This window comes from Kogia breviceps, chromosome 11 (genome assembly GCF_026419965.1).
Source record: "Kogia breviceps isolate mKogBre1 chromosome 11, mKogBre1 haplotype 1, whole genome shotgun sequence".
Taxonomy (NCBI): domain Eukaryota; kingdom Metazoa; phylum Chordata; class Mammalia; order Artiodactyla; family Physeteridae; genus Kogia; species Kogia breviceps.
In genome coordinates this window covers 53,559,824-53,577,132 of record NC_081320.1, presented here as the reverse complement: position 1 = coordinate 53,577,132, position 17,309 = coordinate 53,559,824, and the positions used below count along the sequence as shown (strand labels likewise).

The 17,309-nt window shown below is 37.9% G+C and overlaps 1 long non-coding RNA gene and 1 pseudogene across 1 annotated transcript in view; one reads left to right on the top strand and one right to left on the bottom strand.

The window, feature by feature from the left end:
- The window catches only part of LOC136792086 (uncharacterized), a 332,264-nt gene that overhangs the window by 245,044 nt on the left and 69,911 nt on the right, over positions 1 to 17,309 (bottom strand). The window lies entirely within an intron of this gene.
- On the top strand, positions 9,057 to 9,853 carry LOC131765195 (ubiquitin thioesterase OTUB1 pseudogene; annotated as a pseudogene).

Here is a 17,309-nt window from a genome sequence, read left to right as displayed (position 1 = left end):
CCCTTATTTCTAGCACCCCTTCATTCCTAAGACTTCGAATATGGAAAATAAAAATTTCCCTCACTGACCACTTTCAGTTTTATTTTAATTCTACTACATGCAGTGTTTTTTTACTTGTTAGCAGAACACTTTACTTCCTACTCACACAAGAAACCTTAGACCCTCTGTGTCCTAATTTGTTGCAATGAACAGAAACACTCTCACACTAGTGGGAAGTTGAGAGGAAGGGAATTTTGTTGTAGGGAAATAAAGAGGTCTCATGGAATCTGGAAAAACTGCAGAGCCAGTTGTGAGAGCTCAGGAAACAGAAAAACATGCAGCCTCAGAGATTCTCTCTCATGGTGTGGTTGCTTTTCTCTTTGCTACACTGTTTTATCATAGCTTTAATTTGTATATAACTGCCAAGGCCACATCTAACCCTACTCTCCCTTCCATCTCATAGTTTTTGAATTTGGGCTGATAATCAACAATGGTACCTCGGTGCACAATCACAGAACTGCAGAGAAAGGAATTGGACTGGCTCAATCTAGCTTTTGTTAGAGGTGTACCATGTTACTGACATGCTTCTCTGGAGCCACACTCCTCCATCAGAGGTCCATCCTTGGTCTATCATCATTGGCCAAGACAAGCAGGGAAGAGAATAGATCAGGGTCATATGGGAAGCAGGCGCTGCAGAAGGGCAGAGCTTCAGAGAAAGGGGCAGTGGGCAGGCAGTGCACAAAACAGGGCACGGCACTGTCAAGTTCCTATTAGCCATGGTGCTATTTATAAGTATCTTAGAACATATTACATGTAGCTCAGAAAATGTGGTTCACTCCTGTCTTCCACCAATATATAAAAACATAGTGATTAAGAAAAATGAATATACCTTTCACAATAGGTTATATAGTATATGTGCTAGTATATTCCACTTTCCATCCTTTTAGCATGAGTACTTGATAACAGTGAATATGTTGCTTGTATTGATGATGATGATGATAATAATAACTAATCGCATGATGCTTATTATATGTCAAGCAGTTTTATAAGCTCTTTATATCTACTAGGTAACTTAACTCTCACAAAATCCCCATAAGGTAGGCATGATTATTAATCCAATTTTGAGATGAAGAAACTTATTCACAAAGAGATGGGCTACCATGGAGCTAGTAAATGGTGTGGCCAGATCTGAATATGGCTCATTTTAAATACTAAATTTTAAAAATAGTAACTGATAACATAAAGTGCTATTTGATTCTAAATTCCCTTTTGATATGAGAGGCTTCACTAATGCCATGTTTTGATGACAACTATTAATAAGCGCCAACTTTGTGCCTTGCCAAAGAATAGGTTATACGCAGCTTTATTTTTTGCCTTGCATTTGTCAGTTGTTATTTAGAATCCAAGGGGGTCCCACTACTAAAATACAGACAGTCCAAAAGAATTCTCTTCTCCCAGCTCGAAGAAAGTCATGATTGAGAGGGAAAAGATGCCATCCCTCAACCACTGGCTCTCAATGTCTAAGGGAGAAGAACACTGACCAGTCTCACCCCAGGAGATTTCCCTAGTTTGCCCTCCTCGCTTCCATTTTTAGAGATTTTTAATTTCACCCTCTTGATAAACAATAACAGATTTCTGGGGGAAAAATAGCATAACAACTTTATTTTTTTCCCCAGAAAGCCACTTTCACAGCAGATGGAACTCAGCTTGCTATCGCCCAAATCTTAAGCAAACCTGAAATGCGAAGATTCCCTTACACTGAGGGCCAAGCACCATCCCATTTTGTGTCTCTTTAACGGACACTTTGAACCAGTGTACACTTCCTTAATCTGGCTCCATTATCAGCCTGATAATACCTCCCGATATTCATAAATGCCTAGCAAGACTTTCAGCTATTTTGTACGAAGGAGAAATATCAAGCTAAATTGAGAAGATTACCACATCACCACATACATCAGTGACAGGCTCTGTGCTATTACAGTTGATTTTTGTTGACAGTTGGCTGTAGGCAGTTGTGTTTCAAATGCCTTTTTTCACTGGGAAAATTAAACAAAATCCCATGCAAAATGCAGCCCTCCAGTTCAAAAACTGTAAATCCCAAATTAGCATTTCATACTTTAAAAGGTAGCACTGCACAATTTTCCATTGAAAGGTCTCTACAGTTGACACAAATGGGTGCTTCAGACATGACACTAATGCTACTGGTGTCTTTTAAGAAAGCCACCTTTTCAGATATTATTTTTCCTCTCTCAATAATCTGCATATACTACAGTTCTCGCCTATGGAAGAATAAAAAAGAGGAGGAAAAAAATCTGACTTACTGCTTTAAGTAAATTATGTTCCCAGAAATTTCCAAACAATAGGGTAAATGAAAAAAGAGATGGGTTAATTAAACCTCCTTGAAAAGAATAAAGGAAACTCTGGCATCCAAAGGTTAAATATCACTTCTTCCACTAAATATTAGCAAGAAAAGGGTACTTCTATAAGCTGGAAAGATACCTGTATCTAGGACAGTCCTGATATAGGAACTTCTCAACTTTGCTTTGAAACAGATTAGAGCCCAACTTAATGAAATTTTAATGTCGGGGGAGGAGAGTCATAAGACTGACATTGGATAGAGCCATTTGATTCTTAAGACTAGAAATCTATTTTCCTTCCTACCAGGAGACTCTTAGCATGAAAGTATTTTAAACAGTGCCATTCCTTCATCCAGAACAATTGCTATTTAACTGGGGGATAAAAAAAAAAAGACAATAGTTGTCAGTTGGCTATCCAGGACACAAATATATTTAGAGAAAGAAATGTAACATTTATTTCTGGACTGTAGCACAAGCATAAAATACTAGTGAGGCAGTTTCATGCCAATCCTTTTGCAAACATTTCACCAACAGCACTTGACTCTTGGCCATAAAAAGTTAAATGTCCAGTGGTTAGAACTATCATGCAAAGGTCAAATGGAGATGAGAAATCTTGGGCCCTGTACCTTGACCACCTTCAAAATTTAAATACAACAAAGTTCTGCACTCCTAAAAATAAGTGTTTATATCCTGTAAGTTTACACAGTCCAAGGACAACCACCACCTTATTTGTGAATGGTGAACATGTAAAAGATACATATTATAGCCCATTTAGCTTAGTGATGGCTAAAAGCATGGGACCAAGTTCATATGAGGAATGGAAAACTTACTTCATCAAAGTGGCTGGAAACCTTGAACTTCCTCCTAGATGTTTCTCAATTAAATGGCCCAAATGTAAATTTCATTCCAATTTTGTTGTTCTTGGTTAACCATGTTCTAAAGGTAACTACCAGCCTATGACTTCAGATAAACCTTGCTTCCACAAAATTTAGTGCTTATCAGATCTGAAGCGATTTACTTGAATCGATGCCTCAGCTCTGCCTTTTCCTTCCTCCCAACCATATAGTTTATCTCCTCATGAAAGAACTCAACCTCAAGAAGGTGGGCTCAAGAAAAAAGTCATGCAAACTAATCTACGGTGATGGAAAGCAGATCCATGGTTGCCTAGGGCTGGAATGGAATGGGAAATGACTGCAAAGATGCAGGAGGGATCTTTTGGAGGTGGTCGAAATGCCCTGCACCTTGATTGTGGTGGTGACTACAAGGATATTACATGGGTACAGTTTACTGTACATACAGTATACTTCAATCAAGTTGACTGAACAAGAAAAGAAGCAATTAAGACATAGGTGTCACACTCCCGTGAGACAGAATTTCATACAGAAATACAGTGGAACACCTAAGAAAGAACCCAGCTCCACATTAATTTCATAACAAGGAAAATCTAAACACTATTTAGTTTGTATTCTTAATCGGAGAGTAAGCAAAACCTAAATTACATTCTTGCCCAGGTGAGGACAAGAAGTGTCCTGATAAAGTAGGGGTAAGTAACACCATCATTACCTGAGAAACGAATTCTGGATTAATTACTCATCTGGGGTCAGTTAAAAAGAAAAAGAAAGAAAGTCCCCAATTCTCTGGGGAATTATTGAGTGATGTACCTTATGTCTTAGTTTAAGATTTCCCAAAGTTCCTGGAACCATCACCTTAATGCTTCTTTACATATTTCTCAAAGACACAAATATCTGTACACAATTCTGAAAATTATTGTTTGCAGGACAGAGGCTGTGTTCGTGAACATAAGTTCAGCTTCCCAAAGACAATAAAGGCAGTTCAGTGGTGGATATTTCTTCTCCACTGCCAGTCAATTATGACTCATTAAACAGAAGAGGAGACACAGTCAGAGGAATATAGAAGGGTGCTGCTTTAAGAGGCTAGTATCACAAGAAAATTCTAAATTACAAAACAAATACAAACTACATATCTAAATTAAAAATAATTGTTCCCCTTCAAGAGGATTTTGTACTCTATAAAACTGGTATAGACCAAAAATATGCTTTAAATACAAATCTCCTTCAGTCCATTTAAAATGTTATTTAATTTTAAATCGTTTAGAGAAAACTTCAGGAATATCTTGAGTATAAAGCAATTTGATTATGAACAGGTGTTAATGTATCCCCCAAGAATACACAGCATACCTTCATTTTTTAAAAATCAGCAGATATCACGTAATTGCTCTAATTTTGGCCTCTGTGACATTCCTAATGGCAGGCAATGGGAAATGCAGACTGCCCTATTTTGGATGGGAAGTTGAATGCTGAGAGCTTAAGTGATTTTCCTGGAGTTACTCACCAAATGAGTAGAGATGGACCAATAACTGATTTCCAAATACAGTACTGTTTCACTAGACAAATGCTCCTTCCTTCCATAGTTATATTTGAAAAATACCATTTCCACATTGTCTTTTATTCTTTTCAAAGAGCTTCTCATACATTATACATTCATTCATTTATTCACTCATTAAAGAAACATTCATTAAAAATCTACTAAACGCCAGTCCCCAAATGAGCAACACATGACCCTATCTTCAAGAGTCTTAGATTGTAGTTGGGGTAAAAGATATATAAACTCTTATAACCAAATAGTAGAGTCCAATGATATAGGTAGGTATAGGTGTTAAGATAACACTGAGGAGACTTAGTTAAGCCAGCCTCTTGTTACCAAGAGAAATTAAAGAATTCATGAAGACTTTGCTAAAGTTAGCCAGGAGAAAGAAGTGGTAGAGAGGTATGTGTGCGAAAGAGGGATGGGGGTAATGGCAATAGGATAAAGGAGGATAAAACGAAGTCCCAACATTTTAAAGGAACTTAGGAAATAGAGCATTTGCATTTGAATAATAAAAAAGTAAAGACTCAGGGGTCTGAAGCGACATACACAAGCTCTGTTAGTTGACAGCAGTTGATTCTGGCTTCTACTAGCTCTTTTTCCAATATTCCTCTCTGCCAATTCAGGTGAAAACAGTAATCAAATGTTTGCTATTTTTGTAAAAACATGGTTTGTTATTGGTCTTGTTTCACCTTTAAAAATATATAAAATACTATATCAGAATAATAAGTTTTGAAAACATTAATTTCTAGTTGAGACCATCACCATCCATATCATTTGCATATCATATTTTTTTCCAAATGGTCCCTACATATTATTTCAGAATAAACCAGGGAGTAGATCCTGTCTCTATAGTGCAAATTGGGGGTGTTAGGGTTGGGAGAAAAAGGCTAAGAGAAGAAAAGTAACTTGACAAAATCACATGGTAAGTGGCAGAGTGCACACTTGAATCCAACCAAGTTTTCTGAATTCCCAGTTCAAGATCTTTCCACTATACTCCAAATTATCTCTGCGAAGCATGCAAAGGAAGATTTTTAGTATTTTTTTCTTAATATGTCACTGTTCATTTTTTATTATTAATGTCATACACGCCCATTATTCCTCACCTTAATAATCAGAAGTATTATTACTGTGGGTGGGGGAGGGAGTTACATGGTGGTAAAGAGTTCAAATACTTAGAACCTTCAAACAGAAGCCACCAATGTCCATGTTACCGTAAAACTACATACCTATAATGTCAGAGTTAAAACATGCAAAAAGATTAAATCTACTTCTGATGTTAGAAAATAACAGCTTTTATCCACTTGTTCCAAACACCCCTCCTAAGACACAGGGTGAAAAATCTTTGCCTTATTTTGGTACCATAAGTTCAGAGGAAGAAATAATTTGCCATGTGATTTTTCAATCACCCAGCTAAATTCAAGTTCCCTTTGACACTGATGCTATTCCCAATTCAACACTGCTAAATTTTAACTACCCTCCCTTTCAATTAGCTGGGTTTCCGTCTGCTTACTTTGTCCGTGGTTATAGCCTTCCCTCATGGGCCTAAGATCACTGTTTTCCTTCCTCTTTATGCTCTGTGAGCATCAAGTATCATGGGGCATGCGTGTAATTGTCAGTGTGAAAAAGCCAGCTGGAGGTATCACAATCATGTCAATATACCAGCCAGCAAGAAAACCTCCAAGGCGATTGTTTCTATTTAGATATAATATTACATGGATTGAAAACTGCTGCCCCTACAAACTTCTCAGTGATAGTACCATGTTTTCATACTTTTATACAATCAACTAATAAAAATATGTGTATATATATATGCATAAATATTATATATTTACATATATAAATATATATAATTGTACCAAAGAAAATAAAATTCATCATTCAGAACATATGCAGAATCAGAAATTATTTAATTACCTGTACTACAAAAGATGGAACCTTAGGGCTCTGAGAGACTGTGAGAGGTTAAGTAAAGCAGATCAACTCACTTGCTAAGAACTGAGGTGAAATTCAGCCAACAAAGACTGCTGTTTTCTCTCAGCAGAAAATTCTCCAACCTTAGAAAGTCTCTCTTTAGGACTACCTTGATATCATGTGTGGTGTCCCATGTTCTTCCTGGGTACCAATGTCTTGTTCAGTAATCACTTAAGCTCCCTTCTATTGCTCAAAAACAGTGAAAAACAGAAAAGCGTTTCACTACCACCATGTAATATTCTTACGTATTCAGAGCTAGTGGCCATAGATAAGTGGAACAGAAAATATAACAAGATGGGGAAAATTTTATTTTCTATATCTACTCTAGGGGAGAGAAATATATGTGGTAAGAAAAAATACTTTGCTAACCCCTGGGATGATGGTGAAAGAAGTGAGGCAGGCATTCTACAGTAACAATAGATAGTTGACAAGCTACCCTCCAAGAAGATTCAAATCTGGTCAACTGTAGACCTACCTGTGCTGAGAGATGATGCACATTTGGAGCAAAAACTGGATTGTTCAGGATGTTAGAAAAGGATTGAGAATTGCCACAATAATCTCCTTCTCCTGCCTTCCCCTACATAGCACAGTGCTTTTACCCTAGTTAACTGTGGAACAAAGCCACCAAGTTATTATCCTGCCAAGCAAGCCTACATGTCTTAGTCCAGCTACCTGGCTGAGTAGCCGGGAAACTTGATGACTTTGAATAAGGAACCTGAACCTTCTTTGCCTAGCTCTGAACTAAGCACTTGATATGAATCAATGATTTCTAAAATTTTTTAAGCTAAAAATTCTTGATTCAAATAAAAACTTACCATTTAAAAAAAATAAAAATAATAGTGACAAACTCTGAACAACAGGTGAAAATGGAGGAGAGTGACAGTACAGAGCCTCAAACATTCTGAGTGTCCCTGAGGGAATGCCATGGAACCCCTGGTGCTCTGGGGAGAAGGGTTACAAACCACCAGACTACCTGATCACAAAAGCTTCTTCCAGTTCTGAAATTGTAGGAGTCTCTTAAACCTTTCCAAAAGAATGAAGTGGTTAATTTTAGAGTGGGAATGGCATTGGCAAAATGGCAGAGCTCTCATTTCCCCACAAAAAAACATTGAAAAACAAGAAGAAATTGTTAGAATCAACTTTATCAGCGCTCTGGAAAACAAAGGTTTATAGCAACTAAGTGGATGTTGAATTAAAAAAAAAAAAAAAAGGCAACGTTGAGACAGTAGGAAAGCTTTATGGCATTTTTACTCACTCACGCCCCATTCCCTCCCCAGAATGGTGGTGATATCAAAGCAGCAGCAGTTCAGATTCCCACCATAGGACCCTGGTCCCTGGTTCAGCAGGGAGCAGAGTGCAAATTATCCACCAAGTGTGACCTGAAGGACTAGTACAAGGTGCTCACCTCTGTTTCACCTAACTAGAAACTCAGGCCATAAAAACAGTTGGTATTTCTCAAAAACACGGCAAGCCAAACTAACAAACCTCAGTTGCCTGGGGCAAAGGATTATAGTCAAAACATACAAAAGACCACCTAAGGCCTGAAAACAAAAGCTGAGGAGAGTTTCTTTAGTAAATTAGAACACGTAAAAGCAGGCATATATGCAGGGAAATACAGAAAATCATGTGCATGTCCAGAGTATGATGAATGCTCAGAGAAGACCTGAGAATACCCTAAGCTTTTACCTCAGATGGACCCCTACACTCAGTGCAAGCCTGACTGAGTGCTGAAGGAGTGTCCTGGCACAGAGTCAACCTGAAAATACTCGGAGAGGTGTTGTTTGTTCAGCACTGGCATTCAAGGAAATCCATGTCAAACTTCTAGCTGAACATAAGCTAAGGTATAAAGACCACAGTGGCCACACACAACAAGGAATACAGCCTTTGCAAAAACTGTTTGGGGAAGTCATCAAACAAATGAACTACTACAGCATTCAGCAAACAAAAAAAATCATCAAACCCTAGGGAAAGGGAGTGAATCTGATTTCCAGATTGCAGGAGATGAGAGAGAGAAAGGGGCAGAAAAAAATATTTGGAGAAATACTGGCTGAAAAGTTCCCTAATTTGATGAAAAACATGAATCTATGAAGCCATGAAGCTCAACAAATCCCACGTAGGATAAACTCAAAGAGACATACACTGAGACACATTAGTGGGCCGCAAAACAATCCTCAATAAATTTTAAAACATTTAAATCATACAAAATATATTGTCTGATCACAATGAATTTATAGTTTTGTAGGAAAACTGGAAAATTCGCCAATATATGGAAAGCACACTCTTAAGTAACCATTGGGTCAAATAAGAAATCACAAAGGCAATTAGAAAATAATTAGAGATGAATTAATTTAAAAAAAACTTATGGAGCAGAAGAAGAAACATCTGGGCAGCAACTCCAAATGTGTTAACTGTCTTGTCTGTGCCGAAGCCATCATGGCTCAGCAGGAATGAATTCAGCAAGAGAATGCTGCACAGAACCCTCTGGTCTCTGAGCATCTGGAGCTCTCAGTTCTGTGCAAAGAGTATGCTGAGGATGACAGTGTCTAGCAACATTAGATCAAGGACCTCCATGAAAAGTAGTCATATATTGGCAAGATCAGGCCTGATGGGAGCTGCTTCATTGAGCTTTCAGATTCTCCCACTTGGAGGCACTGCTGGATGACAGGAAGGAATTGCAGTGGTTCAAGGATATGCCTGCTAAGAGCAAAGAGGACCTGGTGTCCCAGGGCTAGGTCCACTGTTGAGGCTTTCCACAACATATCCATGAACTTGATTGAGCAGGTAGAGAAGTGGACCTCAGTAGCAGACCTGTTGGCCTCCTTCAAAAACCAGAGTACCTCTGATTACCTGGTGGTCTATCTGGGGCTGCTCACCTCAGCTACCTGAAGCTTAAGAGCAAGTTCTTCAAGCACTTCATGGAAAGTGGGAAAACTGTCAAGGAGTTCTGCCATCAGGAAGTAGAAGCCATGTGCAAGGAGAGTGACCACATCCACGTCATCACACTAACTCAGGCCCTCAGCGTCTCCATCCAGGTGGAGTACATGTCCTGCAGTGATTATGGCACTACTGACACACACATCTTCCTCAAGGGCTTAGAACCTAAGGTCTAACTTCTCTACTGACCTGGACACTATGATATCATCTATAAAAAGGGTTGACTCCGGCCTGCTACTGCACTGCCTGCCCTCCCCTCTGCCAGGTGCTAGACATGTACAGAAGGTTTTTTTGTGGTTTTAAAATGGTCATATTTTACTCTTCCCACTTACCCTGTCATAAAATCTTCCACGTTTTATTAAAGGGGATGCTGGTGGTAAAAAACCAAAACCAAAAACAAACAAAACTCATGGGACGCAGTGAAGGCAGTATTCAAAGGGAAATATATAACTATAAACATTTACATTTAAAAAATAGATCTCAAATCAATTAACTAACTCTGTACCTTAAGAAAGCAGAAAAATAAGAGCAAAGTAAAACCAAATCTAGCAGAAGTAAGGGAGTAATAAAAATCAGAGTGGTATAAATAACAGAGAATAGGAAAACAATAGATAGACTCAATGATATTGAAAGTTGGTTCTTTGAAAAGGTCAACAAAATTGACAGATCTTTAGCTAGACTAACAATAAAAAAAGGAAAGAGGACACAAATAACTAAAATCAGAAATGAAAGGGGATATTATAAATGATTTTACAGAAATATAGAGGACTGTAAGAGAATACTAGGAACAATTTACTCCAACAAATTATATAGCTTAGATAAAATGGACAAATTCCTAGAAACACAAATTATCTAAACTCAGGAATAGAAAATCTCAACAGTCCTATAACAAGTAAAGAGATCAAGACAGTAAACAAAAACCTCCCAACGAAGAAAAGTTCAGGATCAGTTGGCTTCACTGCTGAGTTCTACCAAACATTTAAAGAATTAACAACAATTCTTCTCAAACTCATGAAAAAAATAGAAAAGGATGGAACACTTCCTAACTCACTTTATAAGGCCAGCATAACGTCAATACTAAAGCCAGATAAAAGACATCAAAAGCGAAGAAAACTATAAATCAATATTGTTTATGAATATATATGTGAAAACCCTCAATGATATTATCAAACAAATCCAACAGCATATCAAAGTAACTATGTATCCTGACCAAGTGGGATTTATTTCAGAAATGCAGGGTGGTTAAACATGAGAAAAATCAATCAATGTAATACACCACATTGATGAATGGGGGAGAAAAAAACACATGATCATCTCAATCAACCCCAAAAGGCATATGACAAAATATAATACTCTTTCATGATAAATCATTCAGAAAACTAGAAATAGAAGGAAACTTCCTCATCATGATAAAGGGCATTTATGAATACCCACAGCTAACATCACATTCAGTGTGAAAGACTGAAGGTTTTCTCCCTAAGATCAGGAAGAAGACAAGGATGCCCACTTTTACTATTGCTATTCAACACTGTACTGGGCAACTGGACAAGAAAAAGAAATAAAAGTCATACAAATTAGAAAGAAAGAAGTAACACCTCTAATCACAAATGGCATGATCCTATATGTAGAAAATTCCAAAGAACGTACAAGACAGTTACTAGATCTAATAAATGAATTTAGCAAAGTTGCAGAGTACAAGATCAACACACAAAAATTAGCTGTGCTTCTGTACACCTGCAATGAATAATCCCAAAAGGAAAGTAAGAAGCAATTCCATTTACAGTAACATCTAAGGAATAAAATATTTAGGAGTATATCTAACCAAAGAGATCAAAGACTTGTAAACTGAAAACTACTAAACATTGCTGAAAGAAAAGGAAAGACATCCTATGTTCATGAGTAGAAAGGCAATACTGTTAGGATGGCAATACTACTCCAAGCAACCTACAGATTCAATGAGATCCCTCTCAAAATTACAACAGCTTTTTTTGCAGAAATGGAAAAACTGATCTTTCAAATTCATATGGAATTGCAAAGGGCTCCAAATAGCCAAAATAATCTTGAAAAGAACAAAGTCAGAGGACTCAAATTTTTTATTTCAAAACTTACTATAAAGCTACAGTAACCAAAGCAGTTTGATAGTGGCTTAGGGGTAGACATAAACACCAATGGAATAGAACTGAAAGTCCAGAAATAAATGCATACATCTAAGGCTGCTTTAACTTTTGACAAGGATGCCAAATCTATTCAAAAGGGAAAAGAACAGCCTTCAACAATAGTGGTGGTACAACTGAATTTCCACATTCAAAAGAATGAAATTGGGCCCCTATTTCACACCATATACAAAAATTAACTCAAAATGGATCAGTAATCTAAATATTAGAGCTAAAAGCATAAAAGTCATAGTGGAAAACATAGGGGTGAATCTTCATGACTTTTGCTTTGGCAATGAATTCTTAACAATCGCACTAAAAGTATGAGAAACAAAAGGAAAAATAAATAAATCAGACTTCATCAAAATTAAAAACTGCAGCAAAGGACATTATCAAGAAAGTAAAACGTCACCTTACAGAATGGGAGAAAATATTTGTAAATCTTACATCTGATATGGCCATAAGATCTAAAATAGACAAATACCCACTACAATTCAACAACAAAAAGACAAACAGCCAATTCAAAAATTGGCAAAGAACTTGAATAGACACTTCTCTGAAGATGATATACAAATGGCCAATCATGTGAAAAGATGCTCAGCATCATTAATCACTAGGGAAATGCAAATGTAAATCACAGTGAGATACCACTTCACACCTACTAAAATGGCTCTAATTTAAAAAACAGAAAATCACAAGTGTTAACAAAAATGTAGAGAAATTGGAATCTTCATACATCGCTGATGGAAATGTAAAATGGTGCAGCTGCTTGTGAAAAACAATTTGGTGGTTCCTCAAAAATCTCAACATGAAGTAACCATATGACCTGGCAATTCCACTCCTAAGTATATACCCAAAAGAATTCAAAACAGGGACTGAGACAAATACTTATGTGCCAGTGTTTATGGAAGCACTATTTAAAATAACCCAAAGTATCCATCCATGGGTTAATGGATTAACAAAATGTAAGATATAGCCATCCCTCAGTATCCTTGGGGAGATAGGTTCCAGGACCCTCTATGGATACCAAAATCCACTGATGCTCAAGTTCATTATTAAAAATGGTGTACTATTTGCACATAACCTATGCACGACCTCCTGTATTCCTTAAATCATCTCTAGATTACTTATAATACCTAATACACTGTGAATGCTACATAAATAGTTGCTGGCATGCAACAAATTTAATTTTTGCCTTTTGGAACTTTCTGGAATTTTTTTTTAGTATTTTCCATCCGTGCATGGTTAAATCTTAGGATATGGAACCCACAGATATGGACTGACAACTGTATACTCACAATGGAATACATTTAATCATAAAAAAGAATAAGTTCGAATACATGCTACAACATGTATGAAACTTGAAAACATGCTAAGGGAAATAAGCTGGAGACAAAAAGACAAATACTGTATGATTTCAGTTGTATTAAATATCTAAAATAGGTAAATTTATAGAGATAGAACATAGATTAGATGTTACCAGGGGTTGGGTGGTGGGAGGAATGCTGAGTGGTTGCTTAACGGTTACAGAGGTTCTGCTTGGATTGAGGAAAAATAACTGGAAATAGATAGTAGTAAATGATTGCACAACTTTGTGAATGTAATTAATGTCAATATATTGTACACTTCAAAAGTGGTTAAAATGGCAAATTTTGGAATATATATTCTACCACAATAAAAAAATTTAATAGGGTGAGATTTAAGGAGGCTGTTTAATATTCCTTAGTGCTTCACCTTTACTTCTGTTTTGAGTCACTGGGTTAGTGGTGCCTCTTTAGTATATGCAATAATCTAGCCAAGTTCTCCTTAAGCTAGCAGAAGAAAATCTATGGGAGAAAAAGCGAAGTGTGTGTGTGTGTGTGTGTGTGTGTGTGTGTGTGTGTGTGTGTGTGTGTGTATAATGGCCTACTCTTTTGCATTCAGAAATACAATTATTTATCCATAAAGCAACATAGAAATGAATAAAATTAATGTACAAATATAAACACTGCATATAAACACATAGGGTAAATGGTATACAATGTTTTTGATGCAATAAAGCTTCTGTTATTATAATTTTGCATGGATTTTCCTGCTTTTCAACACATATTGTGTCTAATCTTTTCATGGTTTTTTCCTTCTTATTTATTTTTTTCTATAGTGTTCAAATGTTAAATATGACATCAACACTATTTTGTTGCTTAGAAGAAATGTTTCAATGAACTCCATTAAGATTCTCTTCCTTGTCTCATTTGAAGTCTACCACTGCTGAAATGTCTCCTGCATTCTCTTGTCTTCTGAGGGCATCCTTTTCTTCTGGGTTTCGCCATGAGTTTGAACTCCAATCTTTGCCTACCCCAAGCTACTCCTGATTAACTTTGCTCTTTCTGAGTAAACAGGTCAGCACAGAACAACCTGACTTTAAAAAGCATAATTTTTCTGTAAAACCTAACATAAGCTAAATAAAGTTTTATTATTCAACACAACAAAACCCTCATTAGGAATGCATAACTGATTTTTTTCATGGTCTACATATGCATAGTGAGGTAAGAGAGTGGAGATGAGAATCACCTGCATATCACTGGTCAGCTCCAAATAGCCATGATATTCAGTGGACAGCTTTAGGGGGAGGCAGAGATATCTGAAACAGGGGTTGATGGTGGGAATAGAAAGAGAAGGAATGTAAGTGACACTGGTGAGGGATAACTATAATATCTATCAACTGATTAGAAGTCCAAAATATGGAAGAAGGAAACTCAAAGCTCACAGAGACTGGAAGAAGGTGAAAGAAACCAGTTGTTTTCAGTATGAGAACAGAATGGAGGAAAAGGGGAGTTTGAGGTTCTAATGGGATAGAACCTTAAATAGGAGGAGTTTAAGTAGAACATTGAGATTCAAAAACTGAAAATCTCAGGAGAGAAGACAGAGCAAAGGACTCAAAGAAGCTGCAAATGACATGGAAAAGGACCAATTTTAGAGGTAGTAGGACCTAAAGGATAGCATGGAAGGCAAGTACAGAGTGAGGGGCAAAAAATATTCCATAGAATGTAAGGTGGGAGGAGCGACTTGGATTTGGGAGATAAGGGCTTATGAATAATATTTAAGAAAGTTATTTCTTTGTGGTTATGGAACTGGGAATCACACAGCAATGGAATGAAGGTGGTGAAGTAGGCAGGGGTGTCAAAATACAGGCAATTCCTTCCCAAAGGCTAATAATGAAAAGAAAAACTACAAGAGGAAAATGGCCTGTGGAGGTAACAAGACAGAATGAAGATTTCTATTTTATTAATATTTTTAAATATAAAGGTGGAGGTAAAACTCACAGAGAAGTAAATCAATTCATGGGAAGAGAAGGGCTAAACTGAAGGGGGCAAGAAAATGGAGTAGAAGAGAATGACTGAAATCCAGGACAAAGCTGAAAACCTCGCCTTGGGAAGAGGAAAGCAACTTCTAAAACAGAGACAGGAGAAATGAAAGCCTAAATAAAAGAAGACACAGACGAATCACCCAGAATGACTTCAACAGCCTCAATTCAGCAGGCCCAATGTTCTCTGATGAAAATGAAGACAGAAGAGGTGGCTGTGGGGTTCAAAGGCAGAAAAGTGATTTGAAAGAAAGTCAATAAGATAAGGAGGAAACAAGAGATGAATAAAGGAACTACTAAAACAATAAGCAGATGCCCTCTTGGAAGTAATGGAAGTTCAAGGGAAGCCTAGATTTCATTAAAGCAGACGTTGAGAGATTCACATGTAGAATAAATGAAGGACGGTGTAGCATTTGCTTAAGAGAAAAACAAGGCTCCTAAGAGATAGGCAGAGGGGAAGAACAGGAGAGGAACCCAGGACGCTGGGTAGAAGGGGACGGCATGAGATAGAGTTGTTTTGTACCTGCTAGGAAAAGCCGTGGCTATCTTATTTACCAGCATGACTCTCCAAAACTGGGTGGAATTTCATTAAAGATGTGGGATTCAGTAAAGGAAAGGCTATCTGGTTCATGATTGGCAAATGATACTTGCCACCTCTTCCCCTAGGCTCAGGAGAGGAATGTGTGGTGCTGAAAGGGACAGATTTTGTTTTCACTCCTGTTGGCTGCCGGCATGGGGCCCAGCAAAAGCAGAGTCACGCAAGTGCAAACTTGCTGCTTTTTAAGCAACGAGCTGGCAGGGAAGAGATCCTCTCTTTATCATGTATTTATTTATTTATAATTTGTATAGCATCCATATCCAAATGGATTTGAGGCAGTTTGCAATAAAAACACATGTACACATGTCACAAGATACTTAAACTAAAGGTCAGAGAGAGCCTAGAAAAAGGAGGATAGCTCTTGTAGCGTGTTGTTCTGCAGGAAAATAACTAGGAAGAAGAGACGGCAGCCTGAGGACAAATGTTTCTCAGGGGCGCTCTCCCATTGCTGCTTTTGTCCATGACAACCACCAGAGAAAACCTTTCATCTTGGAGTATGCCCAGACCAAAGGTCCCAAGCCCAGAGAGAGAAGAGTAGGGTCTGGTGCTCAGTGAGAAGATGCTGTCAAGTATATGTGCATTGTTCCCACTGCTTTCAGCCCAGGAGGGAACACTGCTGGGGTGTGAATGGATTTCCTGATGTCAGCAGAGGGGACCAATCCACCTCTGTCTCCAGGAGACTTGTCAGCTGAGACTCTCGAATGCCAAAGTCAGTGTAAACTAAAGGCAAAATGTCTAGACCCCAGGGCCTTGGAATCAGCTCCATTTCACTGCTTCCTTTACACACAGCCTCTTCTTCACATGCATTAAAACCTCACCAAGGCTGGTTTCTAGGTCTGCACAAAAGACCATTGAATGCCATCCAAGAAGTCCTCACTCTCTGAGAATCCTAATGGAGCAGCACCACTGTGGCCACACACAGGGCAGAGGCACAGTGACCGAGGGGGAAGCAGAGGCCTGCCATCTAGTCCCGACGGGTGTCTGTAACCTCACTTTGCATGCCCACACAATGCAGCTTTCTTTTGATACCGGGCAGGATGCTGCTCTGAGAAATTTCAGAGGGAGCCCTTCTCTTCTCACACTCTACCCCCTGCCAGTGTCCACCTAAAGCTGACCACAGCTGGAGCATTTTCTCACTGGCCATAAAGAGTTGGCAGTAGCAGGTAAGTACTAACAATCTGATACCTTCTGTGACACAGACGCACTCTCCATAGTTGGCTGTTGCTGCTACTGGGATTTTTTATAAAATGGGCGATGCAGATGGGTTAAGGGATTTCACTTACAGTGTCTTGAATCTTTTGCTAGTAATATCCAGAGGTAGATATGTTTATTAGTGAAAGAAGTAAGTAAATAAATAAACAGAAGAATGCATAGAGTACTGACATCAGAAGAGAAGAAGTGTAAAGACATTCATCAGAATTTTTTTTTTACCAATTTAGTTCTATTCCTGTTTGATTGAAGAAAATGGTTCTCCATTGTGCTTGACACAGCTGAGGACATCTGATGAATTAGAAGTATTCTAGGACAATGAAATCTCTGGTAAATGCAAAGATCTAGGTGCCACTGGCATAGAGAAGAGCCAAGTT